Here is a 27,235-nt window from a genome sequence, read left to right as displayed (position 1 = left end):
CGCCCTCCTCTAGACGCTGTACATCCGTACGCATACCTACGCACACGACACGCTGGTGTGCCGGTGTAGCTATTCGCCAAGCATATGCACGCATACAGATGCATGCGAAAACCACAGCCGCACTCTCCTTCGGGATAACGCGCCGGGAGGCGGGAATGTAGGACGATTATGTCACGGTATGATGATGCATGGGCCTGGCAACGGGCCACTCGGTCAAAGTTTACCTGACCATCTTTCTCCAAGGATTCTACCCGTCATCTCTTTAGTCGCTCCGATCATGGCTCGCGGTTGGCCTTGGAATTACGAAAATTCGCAAAGCGCCGCGGTATTAATTACATGGATATTTTCAATGAAAGTATTAAGTGGTACGAATCGTATCTGTTCTTAAATACTTCTTCATCGATATTCCAACTCAAGGATCGTGTATGGGATATACGGACAGGTCGGATGAGCGCGGAATCAAAAATATGATTAACAATCGATCAAGGCATTGGCGGTCTCAGCGAAAATCTCTGCAAATTTCACTGTAAAAAAAAAAAGAAAAATACGAGATAACGTATATTCTCCGACGCGTTTAATAACAAGGTTTTTACAATTGACGTTCTGCAGTATTTAAAAAAAAATGTATCCCACAATCCACAGCACAGTTTTGTGTGCTAGGTTTGTTAGTTAATTTAGCCAAGCGAACGATCGTTCGAACTGCGGTAGATTAAGTTGAAAATTAAATTTCTGTCTTGTGATTGTTCCGTCAGCCTTTTACGTACTCGGATTCTACCTGATTCCGTTAAATAAATTCGCCATCATTCGTCGGCTTGCTCGGGCATTTCGCTCTACTCCGCGAGGGTTTTTACGCCTCGGCGAGTCGCCAGTTTGTTCGCGAAATTGCCGTGTTTTTTATTTAAACAACCCGATTACTCATTCCTTCACAGATTTCCACTTTCGCAGTATAATAATAATTCAAATCTCGTCGCAATATCGATTGCTCAGCAAATTTCCGACTACGCTACAACAAGTCCCATACATTCCGAAACGATAGATTAACTATCTATAGATTGATTAGATCTGGAAGAAAACGTTGCAGGAAGTTACCGAGTCGAAGCGAGGCGAGGGTTGAACAGCAGAAACCGGAGGTAAGGCGTCTTCCGGTCGGTGGACTCGAGTAAAAATGTAAATTACATCCGGGGCAGTGTCACGACACCCTTAACCGGTAGCGGCGCGCCGTATCTAGAGGGAGAGGGCGGACCACCCCGATGTTTTCGTGCGGCGTCTTGTACACCTCGGCGAAACTCCGCGGTCTGGGTGTTCGAGGGCGATGCTTCGACGAGGAATATAGGTTAATTGTATGTATAGTCGAGGAGAGTGGCGCATGCACATGTAGGTACACCCACGCACACGATATGCCATCGGCTCTATTATACCCCCCGAGATCTCGATTATAGGCTCGGTCCAATCAAAGGCCGCCGACTCACGCCCTCCTGCAAGAAACGACGAGTATCCGCGGTGAATTCGTTCAGGAGGTTCGATGAGTTAGAATTCGAGGATCAGAAGGAAAAATATGCTGTGCCTAGTATTCAGTCAATACATGTATAATAGGCCAGAGAAAATGTGACGGAGATTAAATAAAAGTAGTCGAAATCTGTACCATGTTATTTGGGCGTATAAAACCGCGAAGCAGCGTTCAGCATCTGCGAGACCATATTTTTGTTTAGTTTTTTCGTTCATACCGATTTATTACCAGCCCTCGCCGACGCGGCATTGACCCCTAAATTTAATTATTAGCAACGGAGCGGATAGTCTGGAAACCGTAACCGGAGACGTTGAGTATTCCCGTCACATGCTCCTTGCAAAAAGTTCTTCGGCAAATTTATTTGCGCGAGGTGTTTTTGGGGCTCAGTGTATGTATAAAAATCGGCGATTCTAGTTAAGGGGGAACGTCGAAGCTTATACCCCGTGCTGCCGTTCACGCGTGCGTATGTGTGTAATCAGTAGCTGCGGCACGAGCCATCGTTAAGCCTCCGAGATTTCATAGCGTGTCCAAGTCTGCGTCGACTCGGATATCTGGTTCTGCATTTTTTTTTCTCCATTTTTTTAACTTTTTTTTTTCATTTTCGCGATTCTTTCACGTCCACGTAAAACCAGATTCTCTTCGGCACACGCAGAGAGTGGGAACACGAGGAGATTTGCCAACGCTAACGAACCAATTCTAACTGGTACTGCGATCTCGGTGGTTCGAACCGTATCAAGATAATATCATGTTTTACTTTTCGCTGCAATTTTCTCCGTTCGCAGTTAGCGTCCCCCGCCACGCACCTCGGTTTTTCGACCCGCAAAGTATAAGAAAAAAGCGTTAGACGTACACAACGGATTTGATTAAACGCTGTAAACAGCTGAGACCTGGACCAGAGGTCGACCTGATTTTCGAACCCTAAGTACACCCTATAAAATAAACGGAGCTGTCTCGCCTCGGTGACACGGGTGCGACGCCCGCCGGCCGACGGTGACTTGATTTTGCCCCCACTTTCACCCCAGAAAACTACCCTCGATTACAAACTGAGCCTTCACCTACCGCCGCGGCTCTGCGGAGAGCGTTCCCAAAACGACTCTATAAGCGTCCCTCTACCTGCTGTAAAAGAAACTGTTTGCTTAGAGCGGTCCGGCTTACGCATATGCTAAGTCTCACCCCCGCTAAGTCTTGCGTATCGCTACCGCGAGGGGTGGCTCACGCTGAATTACTGGGTAAGCAGAGCCGTACTTTTAGGAATCCCGTGCAGAGATGTAAAAAGTAAGTATAAACGTCATGTGGGTGGAAAATTCCGATTCTGTGGTTGGAGGACCTCAACGATTTTCATGTTTGACGAAATAACGGTGGATGGGTAGTTACCTACGTGGATTTTGCGGCTAATCGGATTTATTATCGAATTCGTAGACACTAATATACCCAATCATTGTTCCGATTCTTGAGAAGTTTGTGAAACGGGACTGAAGGGAAACGGAAAACAATACTGCGAATGAAATTCTTTACATCGCGGCGTCGTACTGCAGAAAAGGCGGACTTCGTTATCGAGCCGAGTGGAGGAACAAAGAGTGTACGATTACATCGTCCTTTCTGATCCTGAGTAATTTCGCAGTGTATCAGGAGTCTCTCAACTCGTCAAGTATTGACACCGTAGTCCGCGATACTTTATTGGTAAATCGAACCACCGCCATAAGCCTAGAAGCGTCGTCTCGAAAGCTCGCGTTTTTTTTTTTTCTTCTCGCGGATCGAACGCATCGAATTAATAAACGGTAACATTTCCAGTGGAAATATATTGCGAGCCGCAAATTGTGGATGGATCACGTTGTAGTCTCCGCCGAACAGACAGACGGGGTAAAAAAAATCGGGCAAAAAGATCCGGGAGCATGTACAGTGTACACAACCAAGCGTGGCGGCGCCACAGCCGCAGCCACAGCCGCAAAATCGTCGTCAGCAGCGGAGCACCGTATGAAGAGAATTGAGTGAACCTAGGCCCGAATCAATTCTCGCCAATTTATGTGATTAAGTGTCGACCCGTGCCGCGGTTAAAGCCAGTGTACATGTATCAGTTACAGAGAGCAGTAAACACGTTGCTAACTCCGTTGTAAAGCCATTCGCACCGACGAATCTCACACCCATTCACGATCTAGACCACATTGATGGTGATGGTATCGTGTATACCCAGTATCGCGTGTTTCGAGTCGAACTTTCGACTGATTTTAACATCTGTCAGTTACACTGATCCGTGAAATTGGGGGATACATGCCTCTGTGTGTGTGTGGCTGACGGATTAGGAATTCGAATCTGGAGCTTACGGCTCAGCGTTTGGAGCAGCTTCACCGTCGGACGGTTTTAGAACGAAGAAGATACTCGGGCATCGCAACATATCTTACTTTGTACCGTGACGAGCGGATTCCGGCCACGCGCGTGGAGCACGATTAAAAAATTCTATTCGATCTCGATTGTAGGATTTCGAGTTAGAACAATGCTATCATGTGATTATACTTGAAAAATTGATGACAACTCCGACTTGAGAGCAGTTTTAGGCTCGCCAAGTTTCGCAATTAATTCCGTGAAAGTGTTGATCCATCACCGTAATGCATACGTATACCTATATGTATAATGTATATAGGTTAGTGGCGTGCATTGAGGGTTAAATAATTGAAGCACTTCACAAAAGCGCGTCAGCCTTTCGTACTATACAACCTGTACGACGGGATTCCCTTTCCCGCGTATTACCATCGAGGCTATCTATTGTTATGTGAGCCTACACAGTACGCGGTGTTTAATAACCGCCAGTCACCACATCGATAATAAACCTTGTTTTGTTCAACATTGTTACGCGATGTCGTCAAAGCTCTTTGATTGCTACAAGTAAGCGCGTCATTTACCCTCCCAACGTAAATCACAAATATCGCAAATTGTGGGGTCGTGTCAGGAGTTTTGATTTCGAAAAACAGTCGGTCGGTCGTTTGTAATTTGCGTAGGCATTGAATCAATGAAGCTTCAATTTTTCATTTCACCTTTCGTTAGCATGCAACCTCGAACTAATGCATCACGTATCGTCTCAAGAGACACACACTGATATGCTAACAGCGTGTAGAGCGGTAGGTGCGTACGTGAGGATGTATGCGGGGAAAAACATTCACGTACCTGCCGTTCTGAAACACCGGGGATTTTTCTCCCGGTTCGGCCGACAGCTGCAGGGAATCGTTCCCGGTGTGTTGGGCTAGTTGGTAACGCAAGTTGTTCGATTCGAGGTCTCCGGTTTACCCCTGGGGTAACAGAACACCAACTTCCCCGAGCACGTCCGAGGCTTCGAACTGCAGGTACACCGCACACGCGATCGTCGTTACATGCAGCCTTGCAGGTCTTTGGCGCCGGTACGCGGACGCGATGAATCATCTTCTTCCTGGACGAGTGACACGAGGAGAACCCGAAACGGATTCGTGCCAGGCCGGACAGGCTTCGACTCGCCCTCCGATCCAGTCCCGGTCTCTAGGAATGCGGGTCCCAGACTTGGAGTATTCCCGATGCCCAGCGACGGCGGATTTTTATATCCTTGAATCACCTCGCCGAAAGCCTGCCGTTAATGGAACCGAAGACGGACGCCGTGTATAAACATCGTGCATGAATATCACCGCATCGCGGGCTCCTCTGCTCGCGCATCGACCAGATGTCAGCCGTTTCCGGAGGTCGAAGACGTATCCATGGTAGACTCGGTGAAGTCCTGGTAGTCGTGCCGCTTTTACGATGAGACTCTGCGACGATAGTACGTGTATACACAAAGAAATTTAGATCATCGTGCCTGTCAAGTAGAATGAACCGCAGGTGATGAATATTTACACGAGAAGAAAATGCGACGAGACGGCCGTGTTGTTGATGATTTTTTCTTCATCTTCAACGATGCACGTTTCAACATCAAACATTTCATGGATATGTTCAGAAGATGCAGTGCAGCTGGAGCTGAGGGCCCGTGGTGTAGATTCAACACCGCTCGAATTGCACACAACCAATTCCTGCCGTTACGCAGTCTCGGCAACACCTATATAACAGCTTCCGGGTTCCCCTCTATCCGCCGAGATAGAAGTCTGCGTATACGTATGACGAATAACGTAATAAAAGCAGCCGACAAGCCGAAGGACCAGCAGCGCGTGAACTGGTATCAACTATAAGGTTTTAATTCCTTGACAGGCGACGGTAATTGTGCAACTCGCGGCAGCCATACGACACTTCGTGTTTTTAATAATGGATGTTGCCAGGCGAGAGACCAAGGCATCCTGAACTTAACACGAGTGAAATAAGTTCAACAGGCTTCACCGCGAAGGTTGTCCATTTTCGAAACCCCACCGCCGCGCGAAATGTGCGGCTCGTCGCCAATCGATGAACTGGCATATGAGCGGCGCACAGGCGTCAGCACTTTACAACGAAGCGCAAAAATCGGTGCCAATGAGCGGTTAGAAATATCTACGTTTTACGTGGTCGGTGTACAAAAGAATATTTTCTTTGGTGCTCAAATCAGCGCCGGTGACCATGTACTATGGACAAAATGACCATTTACTGTTGAAAACAACAATACCAGTGGTGAAATTTTGTATCCTAGAAGAAATTGTGATTGGTCCAGATTTTCAACCTTACCATTTCCACTCGCGATCGTCTTCCAATGCGAGATGGATTCGAACCGTGTTCACAGCAAGGCTGACATTAGCGATCCCAGTCCACGATCCAGCTGCACCGATCGCTAAAACTCGGGTTGGATAATATTATTGACAGTTGCGATGCCGTGGCCAGTGATGATTGCAGTGCCCCGTGCAGAGACAGAGAGAGAGAGAGAGAGAGAGGCGGAGTCGAGTAGCCGAGAAGGCGGAGTGTGCGAAGTGACTGTTGTAACATGCATATGTACACTCGCATATGTTTAGAATTGCTGGTTTGACAAGCAGTCGTTGTTTCCGCAGGATGCGAACCGCGACCATCATCGCAAATAACGGTCACTGCTGACGGCCCTGGGAGGTCGAGGCTGCCACGCAGCGAGGACGCGCCGTTTCTCGGGACGAGCCTCACGCCCACTTTCACATTTCCAAGATGTAAGCTGATCGTGAGCGAGGGTGCCCATCGCCGTTGGAGACTGATACTTTATCAGGATCCGTGGGCACGATAGCTAATTATCTATTATATCTCAGGACCTGCTGAAAATTACGACGACACATTCCGGCCCCTGGAATTTACCTGGTACTCTTAACGATCCCCGGTAGCAAGGCGTCGTTCACTTGGCAGTGAAACGAAACAGGGTAGAAATTAAAAGCTGGATTTACCCCTGGTCTGAAGTGCATCGAGTCGATTCACCAGCTACAAAGAAGAACCAAGCCTGGTGAACGTTTTTCGCTACCATTCCGCGTGAAACGGACTGTCTTGCATCTTGACGGACCTAATTGTCGGAAGAGGAAAAAGTATCGCTGGAATCGTTGATAGAGATTTTTTTTCTGTTTTATAGCGGGGATGGTTTCAGCCGAGGGGCAAAAACCGTCCGATGTAATGCTCGGCGAGTGAGTTTGATCGGAGGCTCGGGCTAATCGTTCGCGTCAGACCGTAATTTGGCAAATGCCCTCGTTTGTATACAAATCACGATTGAATGGGAGCATTGAATAGGCGAGCTGGCCTACCCCGTGCACGCGTGGCTTTATGTATGCATATGTGTACGCGGTGGGTGCCAGGCTGAAGCGTACAGTCACATCTGGAGCTTTGTACGAAATTACATAATATATACAACCGGTGCAGCCTACACAAACAACTCGGCGAATTTGCCACCTGGTCAAACAATTTCACCACCCAAGGATAGTCGTGGGTACATAGGCCTGTATGCTTTGCCCTTTGCCGTATTTGTCCGGTCTTACAAACTAACCTTTGAACCTTGATAGTAGGTACTTTCAATATGCGTTTCCAACTCGGCACGCGCATTCCCTGTACTTTTGCGCAAACAGACGAATTCTACTCGAAATTTCCGTCTACTCGTACAACTAAGACATATATTATCACCGAGTCCTGGTCAGATTGTTGTAAGCGGTTGTTTTTTATGGTTATCATGTCCACGTGAGTTTCAAGATTGATCGTAGGAACCACGGTATCCACGATATTCTTATCGAGGGCATAGCTGTATCCATGTTGTATTTCACACGGAGGAATTAAACTCCATAACTCTGTGGCTAACGTCCAACTCGCACGAAAATATGAAGGGGCTTTATCTTCTTTGCTTTTACCCCGTCCCCCACTTCGATCTTTGCAACTACGATATATCGTGGAGAAAACTTTCACATTTATGTATAATTCGAAATCGTTCTGCCCACTAGTTTCTCGGTCTGGAGTCAGTCTATGGGCGATGAATGAAAATTGGATAATACACTTCCTCATCTCCTTCACCCACTTGTTATATTTCTCATTTTTTACGGCTTCCTCGGCGCTGCTTCACCCTTCAACGATCTGTAACTCCGAGCCTTGAGGTGTTCGATCCCTTATTCCTTAAACAGACCTCATTCTCAGGCTCTGTTGGGCAACCGATCCTTCCGCCATTGGCGCCCATCACACTTTTCGTTCACTTTTATTCTACACTCGCAGAAAAGTTCTCTTTTCAGAAATCATCCGTCACCTGAGAAAAAAAAAATGCAACAACACGCCTATCTTGATTTCAGTCCATGTCCGTCGTATCCAATCTTCGGAAAACCTCGTTGACGATTCTCTACCACGAAGACTATCGTCTGGACAGGTACAAGTCGAAGTGTCGTTTGGCTTCTGTGTCCAGTTCTGCAGCGAGCTCGGAAGCTTGCTACTAATTGTCAGTGCGACTTTAAGAGAAATCAGCAACAATTAAAATACAGGCATTGCCGGAACTCCCGAACCATTTTTCTCAATTTCTGACTGGTAATTTTAGTCGGCGTGTTCTTGATCCAGGTTGTGTTTCCCGAGGCCTACGCCAATGCGCGGCGTAGCTGGCTGGCTGTCGATCGTGCTCCCTGGGTCGGAACAGGTATACCCCCGACGCATAGAAGCGGCACACATATACGAGCATGTACATAATACGGTATACATACCAATACTGTAGAATATACTCGAGATTGGCTCGTTCGAATCTTTATTCCTGAGGTCCATACCTGTTTCATGACATCGTATTATGCGCTTCCTGTGCCTTTTTAGATTTGCGGCTCGCACAGCATACGCGTGCACACTAGGGTTTTCAGTTCACACCTGAAGTATAAAATTCAAAGTTTAGCTTTTTAGATATGGACTCGTGTATTGTTTTTTTTTTTTTTCTTTTTTTCTTCATGAAAACTAAAAATAAAATGCACACGACACAATCGTTATTATGATTAATCACGAGTCATAATTGAGGAAATATATGCTTTTAAAAATGACGCCGACCATTGTTCGTTGGAAACGAGGCACTCTGAGCAATTGAAATAGATTGGAAGTAGCCGAATACCTGGCGTACTTGGTAAGCGAAATTCAGATGAAGAGCACAGCTGAAGTAGCAACGTTATTACACGAAGCGTGTATTTGATGTTGCATTTTGGATAATTGAATACCTCAATAGTTAGGTATAGTTATTACGCGAAGTATGCGGGGACAGAGGTAACGTTAGAATGTTATAAACCAAGCTACAAATTAGTAGAATATAACAACTCGGCTGATAGTTCGAAGTGAAGCTAATTTCAGTTCGTTCATTCGCAAGAGATAACAACGAATTACCGGTAAATAGACAGAGAGAAATTGAAAAAGTTGTCGGGACTTAATTTCGACTGCGGAGAAACAAAAATTCCATAGCAAACTCCGCAACGAGTTGCACGTGAATAAATACAGGTATAAAAGTTGAGATGAACAGAAAAAATCGGGATTAAACCCACATCGACTTTTCACCCGTAATCCCGTCAGTCGATGCCGCGATGTTTCTCTGCGGGGCGAATTTCGTGATTTCGGGTTATTTGTTTGCCGCGTCCCGCGGTCTCGGCTCGATGATTGCAGTTTTAATCAATGCTCGAGCAGTCGGGGCTGATCATCCGTCAGCAGAAACTAGCGGGAAACCGCTGCGCTCCAGCAGGACCGGAATCATCCCGGCAGTGAGGTGGAAAAGAGGATTCTCTCGGGAATACGACGCGGGACGATACGTACCTACGTTACACTACGTTACCGGATAAACCGTAATCGCCTTTTCCTTCAATGCTGCACTCGCCTAGGTACCCGTCTTATACCTATGTACACGTATACCTAAACCCACTTCTTTTTTCCCTAATCCTCCACGGAATGCATACCTGTATAGTTAGTAATTGGTAGTTGTACCATTCCTTTATCTCGTCCTGCCGTCCCGACAATTGAGCGGATAACAGAAATTACTTCACTTTACAAGTTACGGAAAGAAAAACAAATTAACAGAAAGTAAGAATTTACCCACGCGTTGCCTGGGTATATGGATTGTGGGAAATATTTTCAAAAATTATTCCACCGTCACAATGATCGAAAATAGACGGATGCATTTTTAAAATTAAAGTTATCACTCGCACGACAAATATTATTAGAAAATCCGCGAGTTTCTCATTGCAACGTACTTACAAACAGTCCCACAGATGTATTCCATATTTTTTAAAGCCTCTCATATTACAGATATGGCATTTAATAGAATTAGTGATTTATTTAACTTTTCAAGTCAGCAATAATGGTCGAAAAATCCATCGGATCGACCGCCACGCACCCTGCAAGCGGATGGCAAACATCTTGACAGGGATGATAGTCACGGGTTTATTCGCTATTCGCAATTGAAAATTACTCACTTCAGGTGACTTAGTTGGATGTAATTTTATCTTGACAAATAGAAGCACCCCTTAAGGATCCTTGTGGCAGCTCGGTGTAAACATGCGATCAATTCAAGATCAGAATAAACTCGAGCCAGCTGCAGGAATAACCTCCCACACGTTCTTTCTCGAGGGTTCGATTATCCTGCAAGGGCGCGTTAGTTGCCTTGAGCTTTGCGTTTAATATCACCGATGATGAACATGCGGCATCTCGTATATTTCCGATGGTGCGATGAATATTTGAGCAAAACAAACATACAATGAAAATTAGTTTATCAAAGATTGATGTGAAATATAACGTTCCCAAGCTTTGGGGATTAGTAGAGACTTTAGACTCTAAATACTAAGGCATGAAACAAATCATCGGAAAAGGTCATCGACTATATTATTTTTTACCGTGACACAACCAGCGGTTTGTTATTTTTTACTAAAACTGAACATAAAAAAATCAGTTCTCGTTTTCTCAACTTCGGTCGTTCTTTTTTTCAACCACAGCGATAATCACGGGATTCGGACGCGAGGCCGCCGCCGAAGGAGTTGTAAGGTATTTTGTACGGGTATAACAGAAACGGGATGCAGAGTCGGCGACCGCTCGCGGTATCTTTTCTTGACCGCGAGTCCGCTTTTTGTCGGTCTCGATGGCCGGCTCATTGTCCCGAGATCACCGTTCCCTTTCTGAACCCGTTGGCGCCAGGTTCCCCAGGTAACGCGATACACCAGCCACGTGTGCGTTATGTTTACGTGTGTTTCTACACGTATAGAAGATGTACAGTTTTGAACCGCGTTCGCAAAAGATCGTTCGCCATTTTCAAGGACCAGCAACAATGTCACGCAATCCACGCTCTTCGAACAACCAGCGAAATATCTCTTTCAATTACGGCGACGATATCGAAAGAAACAAGAAGAAATCAAGGGGGAACGCACGGATTCGATACATCGAACGAGCCTCGACGATTCGAGAAACAAAAAACAGAATAAGAAGTTGGAAGCGTATCGGTTTTTACGCCGTTTTAATTTGGAATTTTGAAAATCCATGCAATGTGGTTGCAGGGAAAAGTTTACTGTTTATAAGAAACGGATGTCGATCGTCGATCGTGAAGAGAAATTAAACGAAAATTAAATCGTGATTCACCCTGTGCAGTGGATCAAATCGACAAGTCAACAAATCGGTACACGTGTGTGAAAAATCGCTGAAACCGTTAGAAAAGAGCAATGAGAAACATAAAATACTGACCATCTACAGCATACGGCACTGATATATCAGCGGTAAGGAAGCGTTTCAAGGTTTTCTCACGTCAGGACACAAATCACAAGCCGTAGATGACAAATGTTCTCGTTTCCTGGAGATTCTTAAGGACTTCGCTGAAAACTCAACCATCCTGGCAGTGGAGATGAGGTCCCTGGTGCAGCTCTAAGGATCCTCACGCAGTAGCATGGCAGCATTCGATTTTATGTTACCTCGAAGAACCAGAGGCGCATTTTCGTACTGCCGATATAAGCGTCATTCAAGCTGGCCAGTTATCGATTCAACGCTCTGCGATTGAATTCCGTTGATTGTTGTAATTCCATTTGATTGAGAAGCTACTCGAACGTTCAATATTTTTCTGGATCGGTATAACATCGGTACTCAGCTTAAACGAATGTGAAATTGTTGATTAGCGAGACGTCGTCAAAGCATTTCATCAATTTTCTCATCTCGTCATGTCCAACACGCAGGTATACTTGATCCTCTGAATCGTCACTAAACCGATTTCTCCGCGTGGGCGACGACGACACCCGCACACCAACAGAGCAATTCACACGTGTAGGGAGTAAGGTATAATCTCTGGATGGAGGACACTTAGGCATTGTATTTGATATTCACGCTAGGCGAAATTTCCTCAAACAGAGAGACAAGAATAGTCAAGTATGTGTCATACCCGCTCCCTCAGTTTCGCCGTCAGATATCCGTCGATGAAAAAGTAACTAATTTTCCGGAGAACTCATGGAAACGCATCATACGAATATATACAGAATGTACAGAATCGCGAGTAAACTTGGAGGTAGGTACACGGGTATATTGAATATTCTCGATTACAAATCTCCTTATTAACACAAACTGAAGGTGCGAAACGAAACGTGTCGAGTCCCGGATCCCACGTCACACAATTCATATAGACGTGTAAGAGAGACGGTGAATGTGGGCATAACGCGAGCTTATCGATTTATTATTACAACTCAAGTCCCTATCTTATCTCGACCAACAGCTCGGTGGATACGGATAAAAAAGTCGGCGTCTCGCCGCGGACGTTTTTCTCCATTCTCATTCATTTCTTTCTTTTTTTTCCTACCACTTTTTTTTGTACTTCGTGATGGCATAAAAAATGAACCTGAATTTCTTTGAATTACTGTGATCACTTGAATGAAATGCAATGTTTCTTTATCTTCACTGTCGCAAATTTGGTACACCTTCCGTGTAAACAGTGCGCATGCAAAGACGTGAGAGGGAGAGAACGGTGGCATGGAAGAGGCTGCGTATACGCGAAACCGGCTCCTCGAACGCGCAAAAAGCCTCGAGTTTCGTTCGGCGAACGAAGGCGAATAGCAGGCGGCCTCTTTCCTGTATCGATGACGCACGACAACGAGAATAGCAAAGGCAGTTGGCCGACCGCGAGAGGATCAAGCCGAACCTTGCTCGTTGGGGTTGAACGTCAACCTTTCCATTACCCTCCCAGACTAAATACATCACATTCATTGAAAAGAACAGAGAATTGCGAGAAAGAACAATTAACGTAAAAAAGTTTCTGTACGGTGTTACGATTACGCAGCTATATACGTGTACTTTAATGCCCCTATTATCTCATGTGGAAATTGCAGAGAGATTCGTCACGGTTGCGATATTCCGAATTCATTCCCGCACGATGACGCACCTTTGTGACATTTTATACAAGTCGTGTGTATAAAGGTACGTGCGTGTACCAAAGATGAACGCGCGATTCGGTAATACGCGTATTTTGCTGAATTTCAAATTACTTGTATTTTTTCTTTATCGTGTACGATGAATCAAGATCGATTCGCGAATAATCATATGCATATATCTCAATCGTCACACGATATCGTAAAAACTATAAAAAAGGTAAAAGTTTTCACTTGCAGAAAGGTCGAATGGAAACGACAGGTGATATATTTCTGTTTGTATTAAAATCACGCTGGTTTCACTTGCAAGTGATTTTCCATTAGGGAAATCTTACTTGTATTAAAATTAAACGAACTGTCAGCCGTCTGATAAAGTGACGTTAACTCACGTACGACAGCCGAAATTCGGTCGTTTTTCGTGATGGTGAAACTTGGAATCATATTTAGATCCGGTCATTTGCGATCAAACGCTGCCTCATATCCAACGAATACTCACACACGATATACACAGCGTCCAACGTGTTTGGGTAAATTGCAAAAACGTTGAAATAATGTCGGAGCTTCGTTTGAAATATCCGAAATCACAGCGTCTGACCCACGGCGCTTCGGGCCACCAAGGCTTTCTCTTTCAATGTACGTGGGTTTGTGAGTCGGTTTCGCCGCTTTATTCCACCTGACTTGTCCCCCCCCCCCCCCCCCCCCCTTGCCGCCCCGCCCTCAGCTGTTGTACGTATGTGCATAGTTAGACCTATATACTGCCACGCTGCGGCAGCTCGTGTACCTTCGTCCACGGGGGGACCTTGAAAATCGCGAGCCCGTCTGCCCCAGGATGTGTGTTACACCGGGTGTATCGTATACTTACTGTTAATACGGCAGAACCCGTAAGTTGCCTGCAGAAGAGGGAACCAAAAACACCATATTAACGTGCAGATCGAAGCCTGGTTCTATGGCTTCAAATGCAGGCAACTTGACTCGGTTAGGCGTAGCCTGCAACATCACTTGTACGGGTAAAGGTAAAGACGAAGGATGACTACAGACAATAGAATCGGGTCATCGTACAGAGTTTTGGAAAACTGTACAATCCGTTTCATCAAATTTTAAAACCTGATTTAGTAGAAGTACAATCGTCGATCGGGAACGTCGAAATGTGGAAAGGTACGGAAAACCCAGAATTGGAATTTTATATTGTATCGCGATTTTCTAAATTTTGAAAGCTGAACAGATTTCCACCTTTTTGAAAATTTGACATCGAAGGGCCAACCAACGTTCTTCACGAAATAGGCGACACTTTACTCATCCGGGTATTGGATCCACGTTCCTGCGAAAATCATAGGCATCGATCGGACATTGGTTATTAATTTCTGCTGTGAAGAATATTTTCAAATCACCGTAACTTCTTTGCACCAAATTCGGTCGTGAAAGTTAAAAATTCAAATATACAATTCTAATCAAAGTAAAATTTTTGAACGAAATGCGATATAAAAGAAAAAAAAGTACAACCTGCTCAGTACAAGAAGCCTATGCCCCAAAATATAAAAGAAACGACTGCCTGCGTTTGATAAAATCATTTCCTCATTTACTTTGAAATTTAGGTACGTCTTTTCGTCATTTTGTTTTACGGAATTAACAACAGGCTAATCTCATCGTCCACCGTTGCAATAAGAATTATCATCAAATGTCAAATATTGCGCAAACTTGTAACATGTGTCCGCCAACTTCGTCGAGGTTGACGGTTAAAAATTCAAAGAGACTGAGGTTAGTGACGTTAACATAACGACACGTAGAGGGTAAAAATCACTATTTTCCATTTATCCAGTGACTCTGAAGTAGTCAAGTTTTCCAAATACGTATATATATACATTTTTCCTTATTATAATTTACTGCATCTCAGACATTTCCGAAACTGTTCAATACCTTTTTTACTCGAAACGTGAATCATTGCAATAACTTCACCGGCTTCAGCTTCATAAAATTCATCAGACCCTGCCAGCCAGTTCTCCCGTTCACGTTTCGTGCCACACGGCTCGTTGCACGCAGCTATATGATCTCAGGAATACGAAACTCGGGCGTAATAGGTACATGGATGTGTAAGGCCAACGTGTTGCGATGCGGTCTTCGGGAGAAAGATGTAGCGAGGCGGCGGGGGGAGAAGCAAAGGGCGGCTCGCTCCCCCCCCCCCTCTCCCTGCCCCACCACCCGGCGCCCGAAGCGCCGATACGGCGGACCAACCTCAGCGTCTGGAATACGGGGCACGACTGCCGAGCGGCCGTCAGCCGTCGGGGCGCCGGGCATCGGAGGGGAAGCAGGGAGGAAGCCGTTGCTGCGTTCGTCTCTGCCGGCGGCCGCGCGGCGCGCTCGGCGCTACTCGCTACTCTCGCTAGTCTAGCCTTGGCGCTTCGTCGTGTCGGTTGTGCTTCGGTGAGTACGAGTGTGTCTTATCCGCGGGTGTGCGATCCTTTTTCCCCTCTCGGTCGTTGTTGAGCCGATACGACGGTACGCAACGCGACGACGCCGTGGCGGTAAAACACGCGCGTTCTTTTTCGAAGTAGGTACAGTTTTACTCTTTGGTTTGCAATTTTGGGTGGGTAATTTCGTTGGAAAATATCTTGGAAGTTAAGTACATGTAATAAGGAACAAAGAGAGAAGAACAAAAAAGCGGGGGAAAGGAAGACGGAGAGAGAAAGAGAGAAAAAACAGTGCGGAATTTACCGTTACCTATCGTGTGAAATTACTATAATGTTACTATTACATGAGTGTGCGTGTCGTTGACAGTGGTGAAGTTATTTTTGTTGTTATCGTCGTTGCTTGTTTTATCACGAATCAATTTGCGATTGGATCAACGCTCTATTGGATTACCTGAATACCGACACCGTTTGCAGCCATCGTCCCTTTATCGCGGCTGATTCTGATTCAGGTATGTGGTCGAACTTTCTGTTTTTCTGTGTCACTTGCACCATCTTGAGATGAAAAAGTGAAAAAATGATTGTCGCCCGTGCGACTTGATCGTAGCGTGAGGAAGAAGGCTTTTATCTTCTCGTCCAGTTTTGCATTGCTCTTGGTGTACTACGACTGACTCGAATCATCGTCATGAAGAATCAGAACAAGGTTAACGTTGTCTGTTGCCTTTCATCGGCTAGCGACTGTTTATTACTTATTATGGTCGCCGACGACTGAGACAATCAGTTATTCGATTTGCTTGCTCCTCGTTTATTCACAAGACTGAAGTTAGTAACGTTATCGTATCGAAACATTGGGGAAGAATATCGCCATCTTCACAATGTACAACGATTTCGAAATACGATTGTGTTTTGTTCTGCCGCGGCTTACTGCATTTCAAACAACCCCAAAATGGCGGAATAACGGTTTTTCCTCAGTACGAATCGTTACGATAACGTTACTAACTTCAATATAATCTTTGTTCCTCCGTTTTTCCGAATGAGTCAGAATTAACGAGAATCGATTCCCTCGGGCTTTCTTAATAACCAATATTCGAAATTTACGTTGCCCTGGAACAAAAGTAAACAGAAATCACAGTCGAAATAAAAATTGTGTATACAGAATAAACCGATACCATTGGCAGTGGAGTTGGCACAACGATTTTAAGTACACGTTTCCAAATGGCTTACGGCGAATTCGAATAACTCACTCGATTTTACTCGTGATTTCAAAAATACCCGAGTACTTTTATTTACGATTTCCTCGAGTTCTATAACCTTAAAATCAAAAGTTTCGGTTTCTTATCCAACGCGCATTTTATAGATCAGAAAAGGTAAGTCGATATTAGATATGAGGCACGATTAATTTTTTCGCCTATTCGTAGCTCGATGCGGTATTGAATATTTATTAATTTATTTCGTCGGTATTGAAAAAAATTTGCAAATGTACAAATGCACATTTTCACTCCAATTCCGAGAAATTTCGTTTTATAATATACAATGTACACCACGTTGTGTCTACGTGTAATAATACACCGTTAATTGTGTGTACTTAAAATCTAGTCGCTTACACAAATCATTAGCCACGGTACGAGAAGATCGAAAATCGATTTTGGAATCTCTTTCGCGTTGTTTCGGAGTAATTTGGAAGGGCCTAATGAGCTACGCAATTTCGGTCGGTTACCCTGAATAAGGAACTCGCTACATCCGCCTGAAAGTAGCGTGTGTAGGTATGTACCGTGTACTACTGCAGCCTTAAAGAGGAGGTATCGCAGTTTTTAAGAAACGCACTACACTTCGACGCATAGCTTCTAGGTATGTATGTACATTAAACCTGTCCAGGTGAAATTTGAATAATATAATCAATCGTCAATTGATTCCTCGTGACCGATTGAGTCGTGTTCTTCGGGCCTACACGATTATACCTATTTCTACACATGAGGCTGAAGTTATGTTATCGTAACGAAATGTCGGGGAACAAATCATTATTGCGCAATTTTCCAATGACTTTTCAAAGTGTTGGCTGTTCGAAATAAGAGTATATGTTTCTCATGGTTTATTAAATTTCAAACTTCCCCTACGGTGCAAAGTAATAATTTTTCTTAAACATGCATTACATTACAGCAACGTTATTAATTTCATCCTCATTCCTCCACGCGTAATTTTCGTTGAAGCGTCTAGTCCAGTCACTGTGTGTGCAAAGAAAAGACACGTGAAATTGCCATTTTCAGGTGCCACGCGATACTTACAATTAGTCTATCTTCAGAACTTTGACTAGTTTCTGCAGTAGCTTCGGTTGCACATATGGTTCAAGTCAGAAAATGTCGATCGTACGCAAAGGAAGTAACATTATCATGACCATAGTTGCGTAGAATCTAATTACTTGCAAGTTTAGTTATGACAATTATTAGTAAAAAGCAGCTACTGCAGAATCTGGTCGAAATTCTGGATTGTGACCCCCCCCCCCCCCCCCCTCCCCCGAAGATTAGAAAAAGAAAATAGTAGCATGTAAAAATAATAGCAAAATTTCAAATTTACGTACATCATACCGAATGACTGGACCACCGGTAACAGGGATACGAAGCTCTTTGCCTGTGTCTCCTGCGACGCCCGCCGCGTGCTGTATACACCATCGTGATTATAGCCTGCGTAAATACACGCGAGCATTGCGAGCGAAGTACGAGGAGCGATAAATGCAGAGGGTGTAGGTAAACAGACGGAGAGAAGAGAAAACCGGCGTCCCGTCCGTCGCTCCTTGACGCGGGCATAAAAGGTAGTGGGTATAAGGTATAAGTAGAAATCCGTGAGGGTCTCCGTCTCCAGCTCGGACGACACAAGTGACTGACGACTGCACAGTCAGTCCTTCTCCGGACCAGCTGCCGACCTTCTTTTGCCCTCCCTGACTGCCTGCTGCCTGCCTTCAGGTAAAGGTTCTTGGGACCTCGTCGTGCGTCGTTGGGTCCAAAGCACAACGGTTTCCCTGGTGTAAATAGATCGGCGGTCGTGAATGTACGTTCTTTCTTTCCAGTTATTCTTTTCTCACTTATACAGCTTCGAAAGCGGGCTCTATAACAAAGATCGCTCAATAGTTCGGTCGAAATGGATGATCGAAATTGCAATTCTTCGCTACCATTATTCTCTCTTTTTAATCGTTTGATTGGGAAGGGGGGGGGGGGGGGGGTCCATTGGTAGTACAAAATTCAAGATGGCGGCCGAGGCTATTGCAGAAACTGATGAAAATACTGAATTTAGACTGCCAATGCGGTGTCCTCCCAAAGTTTGGAAAAAGAAAATTGTGAGATCTAGAAACGTTGAAATTCTGATTATTTTTCTTGTTTTGTACATTCCGACTGGGCTAAAACTTTCACTCAATATCGTTCAAAGCGTGATTATTTTATGTTCATCTGGGGCGTATTCGGATTGAGGCGTCCTCCAGACTCGGGTTTCGAAGCGACGGATAGGTCACGTGACACAAATCTTCCTTCCGCGCCACCTTTCTTTCCTTCTCTCTTTCTGTTCGCCTACCATGCCTCTGATCTTGCCTGCTTTTCTCGACAAGGGTCCTCCTCCTCCTCGCGTTTCATGCCTCCATAAAAAGCGTGTTACCTCTCTAATCGCCTTCTCCGACGCCTCTTCGACGCGCGTCACCTTTTCCTTCCAAGCGACGCACGTCTTTGCCTTTTCATGTAACACAACTAAAAAACTTGTGCAGTTCTCTATCGTTTTTACTCACGATCAATTTCGAGCTGCAAAAACGTAGTTTGACTTCTTACGTTGTAATGTAAATGTTTGTAATAACAAACCTCTTTTGAACAGTAATTTTATTTGAAAAAACTTTCTTTCCGCACCTCTTCTTGGGGCATAATCAATTTAGAATGAAATTCCACACTTTCATTGTCAGATAACATATTATTATCCATCGTGAATTTATTTGCTAATGATTCTGAAATTTTGTAAAGCGATTTTGTAAAGATAGTTTAAAACGGACAGGAAAATCGAGGCACTGTCCTTACTGACTGGCGTTAGTCCAATTGTCTCTTAAATATGCAGTTCTTCCTGCGTATCTGAACTCCGCCGTTTGTTATTTTTGTGTACCGAACCGCAGCTCGGTGGTGGCTACGATAACAGAGAGTATTCAACGGTGCATCAGCCTAGTTCGCTTTGAATTTCCTGTAACAACAAACAGCTGCAACGTGAGAGCCTGGCTACCATTAATTATATATTTTCACGGACTTGGAATAAGGGAAGAAACAACCGCCGCAGCTTTTTTCATCCCGTCACCCTTTCAGACTACGTGCGACCCTGGATTGTATATGTGTACCACACACGGATTACAGCCTGCCGGTATCTTTCCCGGAAAAAAAGAATAAAGACTTCTCGTTCTTTTCGACGATAGCTGTTGCTGCTGCTCGATATATAATACATTATATTGATCAGCAGCATCAGTCTCATATACAGGGGTATTCCACGTCAAATCGAACGGTCGGTTTCTCTGACCCATTTTAATCTCATTGCCCTTTCACACAGTTAAAGTACATGTTGAAGGGACGAACGTTGAATTTTTCCAGATTTTTTCGGCACATGATTTCTTCACAACAACTCATCCAACAAATTGGATTTTAACAATATTTCGATTTTTCGCACCTACAATGGCCTACATAGTTTAAAACCTGGACGACGTATGAAAAATGTTCGTTTACAAAAATTTCAGATTCTCTTGCGAACTTCTCGAGAGTATTTTTTCGGATTTTTCATTCCCCGTTTCAGTGTAGTATTGATAAAAAATGCGCGCAAATCATTCGAAACTGAAAAGTAGCCAGATCGAATGGGCTACAATTTATACACAGCGTGCCTTCTTCAATGCGAAAGGTTGTCTGAAAATTTCATAGTGGCCGGAGCAGTGGTTCGGAAGATATATCAACAAATATTCACACGGTTGCGAGAATTCGGTTCAAACTTCGCGGCGCGGCAAGCTAATTGCTCACCCTGCGCGTGGCGCTGCTGCGCACTCGAGCCCGATCTTCAGTTGTTGCGCGTGTTGTTTACAACATCGGTTGACGACTGTTTCTCGCGGAGTATACTTCGGTCTATTATTTGTTACGATTCCTGACGTGATGTGTAAGTGTCGTACTGACGGACAACATTCTTGAAGCATACTTATCCAAGGTAAGAATTCAAAACTATGTGTTGCGTATCGTAATACCGATTGTATGACTTTCACCGTTCGTACCGCCACGTTACAGTACGTATGATGAGAAATTTCACAGTTCCATGCAAACTGTTGCTTGTAAATTTTCAACTACTTTTCCGCCCACTGCGATATATGTAGACAATCTTTGGTACTGAAAAAGATACGCTGTGTAAAGATTTCAGCCAATTCGATCAGGGCGCTGTTCTGTTACGGAAGATTTTCGAAGATTTTTCATCAAAACTATAATTAATTTAAAAAAAGTTCATACAAAGATGCGAAACTTTTTCCATATGTCACCTGAATTTCAAGCTATGTCAACTTGAAAAAATGAGAAATCGTGAAAAGCTGATTTTTCGACTAACTGTGGTAAGAAAACGCTTGGTCAGGAAAATCTGAAAAAATTCAGATTTGATGCATTCAATACGAAATTCAAGTGAGTAAAAGAGCGAAAACATCAAAAGTGGTGCAGGGAAAAGATCTCGTTTTTTCGTTCGATTTGACATGGAATCACCCAGACTTATATCGTGTAGGAAAAATGATAATGAAAAACACTGGTCGTATACGTTTTACAGAAACGTAAATTTATTTTATGTGTACGGACACACTATCGATTCATGCCAATTTTGCAACTATAATTACTGCCCTCCTTCCCCCCTCTTTCTCGTTACGTTTGTGTAAATTAACCGATTATGATTTTGGTACTGGCTTCGGGTATACCTACATACACATATTGCACATATGTGTATATACGCCTAGGTAATAATTGCACGAATTAATGATCGATGGTGATAATTACAACGGTGATTGGTGGGTTCGGCAATTGATACCCTGCGCCACGCCTGCCACACTGAGATCACATTACACACATGCTACACGTACCATTATTGTACATATACATATATGTATATAATATGTGTGTTAACAGTGCATTGTATGGACTCTGCATATGAATTGTATTGACGGATCAGCGACGCTGAGAAGGAGAGTAAATATGCGCGTATAATGCAGGCAGTACATGGATTCGAAGTGGTGTTGTTGGAGTAAATTACGAGTGACGTAGAATTACATAACGATGAAATAATTGGCGATAATAAGTTTGAACAACAATTACTTGCATACCGTTTTACTCTATATTATTATTTTTCATTTCGAATCGTTCATATATCCCGTCGCATCCATGCTCTGCGCACACACACACACACACACACACACACACACACACACACACACACACACACACACACACACACACACACACACACACACACACACACACACACACACACACACACACACACACACACACACACACACACACACACACACACATACACACACACACACACACACACACGCACGCACACAGGTGGTCAATAACATCACTTCCTATTTAGAGGAGGATATATATTATACCAAGTTTATTGAATCGCACTGCAGACGAGTAATTTCGAGAGACAAGTGATTAATGTTCCACACTTCTGTATCTGATGGCGATTAATGATGTTGCCTGCTGCCCCCGCGTAGTATCGCGCGTATTTTCCGCGTTTATAACTGCATCGGCGGTAGCATACCACCACCCCGTGTGTGAAATTACACTGCAAGCGATTTTCTCTTCAGATTTCGATTCACCTATCACCGAACATTATTCGACGGCACCAAATGCAGGAGCAGCTGTCATTCGACGTCTCTTTCGTGAAAGCTGCTTTGAAAATCAACCCTCCATTATTTCCCCTCTCTTTATCCCATTCTATTTGACCATTACACCAGAATGATGCACGGGAGGCTTATTTTCGAACCCTGCGACTACCCAATGTCTCTGACAATCCGAACCCTCCGCGCACTCGGGGTGCCTCCCCTGCCTAAAACTGCGTCGAGGACCGAACACTGGCTTCGAGGACCTGAAATTAGACGTAAACTTTGCGTTGTCCCTGATGACGTGAATGTCAAACTGAAGAAAGTATCTTGAATTCCCCCTCATCGTATTGGTGGTGAAAACAACAGAATCTAGACATCTCTAGTATAACGTGCGTCCGTCATACTTTTAATCAATGAGGCTGAAGTTAGTAGGTACCTGTAAAGTTATTGTAACGACTGATTCACGTCTGGGATAAAAAACGTTATTTTCCAATTTTAGGAATGCTGAAATGCAATTAATCGTAAATGGGCGAAACATATTCAGATATCGAATACTCGACTATTAAAATGCCAAAGTGACTGAAAAATTGCCGAATAGTGATAATTGATTCCTCCCGATGTTTCATCGTTACGTTAACGTTATGTACTCACTTCAGCCTCATTCAAATTATTATCGTTCAGGGGCTGACTTATAATTTTATTGAACGGTTTAGAACTATTTTTTTCCCCCATATAATCGTCGAGGGATTTAAGGGGGAATGAACATTTTGTACGACGATTCAAACTTGTTGAAGAGTCTTGATCGATAGGTCAACCATTTCTCTGTTTCCTCGAAACTGTTCGTCTCCCAGGTTTCGTAAACTGAAATTTAAAAATCATTTCCAACACGCCATCCAACATGTTATCCAAGAGAAGCCTGACTTCTATCTTATTTTCTTTTTTAAAATACGAATTATACGAAAAAAACCCGCGTAGGCACGCAAAAGGCCCCGCAGGTATGTACATAAACCTACGTAATTTTACGCTGGAGAAGAAGAGGCCTTTTCGTTTTCACTCTTTACCTTTTTCTTTTTTTTTTTCCATTCTCTTAGCCCAGTTGGCCTGATCTTCAGGTACCCGTAACGTACGTATACCGCCTGACTAACCACCGTATCCAGGTGCACCAAGGCTCGGGAAAGCAGCGGTCGCTCTTTAAAGAATTACGTACACGCGCACAAACGCCGAGAGCACACTTAGGCATTTAAACGCGTCAGTTACAGTCTGACCCATTGTCCCGCAGCGTCATCTTTTTTCATTCGCTCTCCGTTGCTTTTTGTAATAATTTACGCTGTACGTTGTATGATAATTTATTTTAATTTTCAATCTTACAATATCCGAATTGCCTTTGTTCTTACATTCTTCGCACCTGTTTCTTTACTCGATCGATGATCTATCGGTGATTCTCTTTAATTGATCTTATCTCTTAATTCGCACAGTGTAACGGAACTCAACGGCAGCCTTGAAGGGGTGGGAGGTTGTTAAACCTCGTGATGTTTCGTACACACGCGTGCAACGCGGACATGTAGAGATATGTAGATGGAGGAGGAGAGTTTGCAGGCCGCCGCGAGGAAGAGCGTCTCACACTCGCCGCATTGCAGATTGGCTAAATTTGTTTTTTCTTCTTCACTTTTTCCGCTGAATAGTCGTCGGATTTTCTTTGCTGCACGCGAGCCGCTGTTGCTGCTGCTGCTGCTGCAAGTGAACACGTGCGTGTGTCACACTGTACGGTTTGCTCACGTGTCGACGCGACGCGACCGACCAAGAAGACAAAGAAGAAAATGAGTAAAAATATAAGAAGATGAATGCGAATAAGAATAAGTATAAAAATAGAAATAAAAGTAAGAGAAGAAGAAGAAGAAGAAGAAGATTGCATCAGCAGCCGTGGTCGAGGGGAAAATAATTCCTGTTTCTTCGTCTCGACGTCGCGCGCAAGTGAAACTGACGCGGATGGTACGAGTCGAGGTTTTTTTTTTTCCTCTTCTTTTGCAATCCTTGCTCGCCGTGCTTCTCCTCGTTCCTTTTTCATATTTTACGTACTGTATGTACGTACATACACCCACATACATATTACGTACAAATGTTCCTCTCTTTCTGCAATTGAAGACGCGCAAACGCCGCGTTTGAAATTTATTAGCTGTATGTGCAATCTGACCTCTAACTGCAAATGCGTGTGTATAATACCCGATAAACAACAACGTTAACGTCACCAATCGCTAACAAACTTGTAGTATTTATGTTGTCTTCCGTTTATTTTCCTCTTTTCCTTGTGCTTCAGCTGTTTTGTCATGAAATCTTCTCTCGTCTCATCGTCAAACTCGAATTGGCCCTCTGTCGTTTTATTTCCCACCTCTGGTCATTTCTAATTATTGTTCTTTATTATATCTTTAAAAAATTATCTAGCTGTATTCTCTCTTTTCTAGTTTCGGTAGTTCATTCCTACAAAGCGAGATCGAAATTTTTTTATCATAACAATTTATATGGTAAATATTGCTGCATGCTATTGTCTTCTTCTCGATCGATCGCGTTTCGTATCTTCTCTTTATCTACCCAGAATTTGCGTCGAGATTTGCGAGTCTGTGCAATGTATGTTGCTTTCTTCCTAGCTCAAATCTCAAGGATGAAGATAATTTTTTTCATCTCATCTTTTAAAATTCTACTTAATTTGTTACATGTATTCCGATATTTTATGCGACAAAGGATATTAGGAAATTTTCCTTCAGTTGCAGTTTGCATTTGATGTACACGTATGCGTAATGCATATACGTACGTAATACCTTCCGTGTACCTGTTTAATGCAAGTCAGGTTATAGGTGGCTATAAGTGGCTGTAGGTATATGTAGGTATGCGCGTTTGTCAAAGAAAATAAGAAAACTAGATCGGTTATGTCGGTTATATTACGTATGTACGTACGTACCTACGTAAGTAGTAAGAGATTACTTTTCCCTTTTTCATTTTCTTTTTCTTTTCAGCCTCATATACATTTTACTTGCTTTTTATGCTTCTTTTATAATAGTTTGATATTATACTATACATGTACCGTGACTGCGTGCATACCTACCTGTGCAGGTATATTACATATACGTATGATACATGCGTGAGTAGACTGCGTAGGATAAAAGAACAGGTCGCTGGACGGACCAGACATTTCTAAACCGCTCCAAACTCCACGGTTAGCTAGCCTAGTCGGGGATGCGTGTGCCAGAGAGGCAATTCAGTATCGTCGTATGTAGGCACAACGGTTTAAATACTGGTGTTTGCGGTACGGATGGTGTACGTATGTATTGCACGCATGTACGTACACGCACGTATAATATATAATCGATGTATTTGGTCTGCTCTCACATCAGTGGCGCCTCTCCAAGTAACGAAAGTACATCACTGGTATCAAATTTATACATGCATATGTATCACGCCCCTGGAATCCTTCGGGGTATCTGATATTCACGCTTGTTATTATTCTACGCTGTACGTAAGTACAGTTTGGTAATTATACTCGCGCGAACAATACAGGTTTTGTTGTTTATTATTATGTATCTGAAAATAGAATCTAGTCGTTCGTAAATCTGGCAACAGAGATAATGTATGTATACCTGATATCTCGTTGGAAAATGCGATACAGTGGGTATATATAATGAATTGCAAAATTGACGTGTAGTGCCCGAAATTAAAAATTCTTCTATCTCTCCCGCTCTATTCTATTTCATCTTATTCCGCTTTATTTTACCTCTCTACTCACTTCTTTATGTTTATATGCAGTACCCCTCATTACTTACTTATTTATTTATTTTATTTATGCTTTTACCGCTAGCCTCTACTTAACCTCTTTACTCACCTATCTATTTTGTACATTTTGTTTATTCTCTGTTAACTCTGCACGGAAAGATCAACATCGTGTAATGAAAGAAAAATTGTTTCGATAAATTAAATGCGGTCGTCACGGCCGGCAAAGTGAATATCAAGTATTAATACACCAATTCATGAGTTGGACGAACTCAATGAGAAATATTTCTATTGAATAAATTAATATTTAGTACAAATACGAGGATCTACAGTCAGCGAAATATTAAGGCGAACGACCTGTGTTACATGGTCGATATGAAAGTCATTTTCTTAATCTGAATATCCCACTTTTTGGTCCAACAAATGTTCGATCAATGCAAGATCATATTCTAATGACTTAAAAAAATATCAGTTAACGGAACTGAATCTTTAGTTGGAAGACAATGTGAATAAAATTGAAAAATCAAATGAGCGCGATCTTCCACATAACGTAGAACGCTCATCTTTTGACGGAATCTTTTTTTTTTTTTTTTAACCTAAACAAACCCTTTAGGAGGTGCCACAGTGGAGAATCGTGAATTGTTTTCTTCCAAAACACCCTAATATGTATGAATGTATGTATATCTCCTACCTGGTCGCACATTTGTATGCCGCTCCTCTTTCTACGCTTATCCTCTTGTCTTGCTTTACTCTTAGTCGTAATGCCTGCCTACGCATCTTATTCTGTATTCTTTCTTCTACAGAACTTCTCGCCTTGCCCAACATTGACATGGATAATTTCAATGAACTATTCTGTTAAACTAATCCTTCTCTTTCGCTCTCGAAATAAAATTGCGAGCGACCTGCCGAAGTTGTTCGTATCTAATCGACCGGAACGAGCGAGCGACTAAACGGAACGAAATGTGACGTAACG

The 27,235-nt window shown here is 43.5% G+C and overlaps 1 protein-coding gene and 1 long non-coding RNA gene across 10 annotated transcripts in view; one reads left to right on the top strand and one right to left on the bottom strand.

Moving 5' to 3' along the window:
- The window catches only part of LOC124221556 (uncharacterized), a 62,801-nt gene extending 50,683 nt beyond the window's left edge, over window positions 1-12,118 (bottom strand). Inside the window, exons 1-2 of the long non-coding RNA XR_011177385.1 lie at window positions 11,582-12,118; window positions 7,932-8,749 (exon numbers count right to left, since the gene is read on the bottom strand). This is a non-coding gene — a long non-coding RNA (uncharacterized lncRNA). The remainder of the gene's footprint in view (window positions 1-7,931; window positions 8,750-11,581) is intronic.
- A 3,522-nt stretch (window positions 12,119-15,640) lies between these two features.
- kug (kugelei) overlaps window positions 15,641-27,235 on the top strand; it is a 235,591-nt gene continuing 223,996 nt past the window's right edge. For all 9 annotated transcript variants that reach the window (XM_069136825.1, XM_046633697.2, XM_046633696.2 and 6 more), the window contains exon 1: window positions 15,641-16,156. The gene's annotated coding sequence lies outside the window, so the exon portion shown is untranslated. The remainder of the gene's footprint in view (window positions 16,157-27,235) is intronic.

The sequence above is a fragment of the Neodiprion pinetum genome, chromosome 6 (genome assembly GCF_021155775.2).
Source record: "Neodiprion pinetum isolate iyNeoPine1 chromosome 6, iyNeoPine1.2, whole genome shotgun sequence".
In the NCBI taxonomy this organism is placed as follows: domain Eukaryota; kingdom Metazoa; phylum Arthropoda; class Insecta; order Hymenoptera; family Diprionidae; genus Neodiprion; species Neodiprion pinetum.
This window is presented reverse-complemented; position numbering and strand designations above follow the sequence as displayed.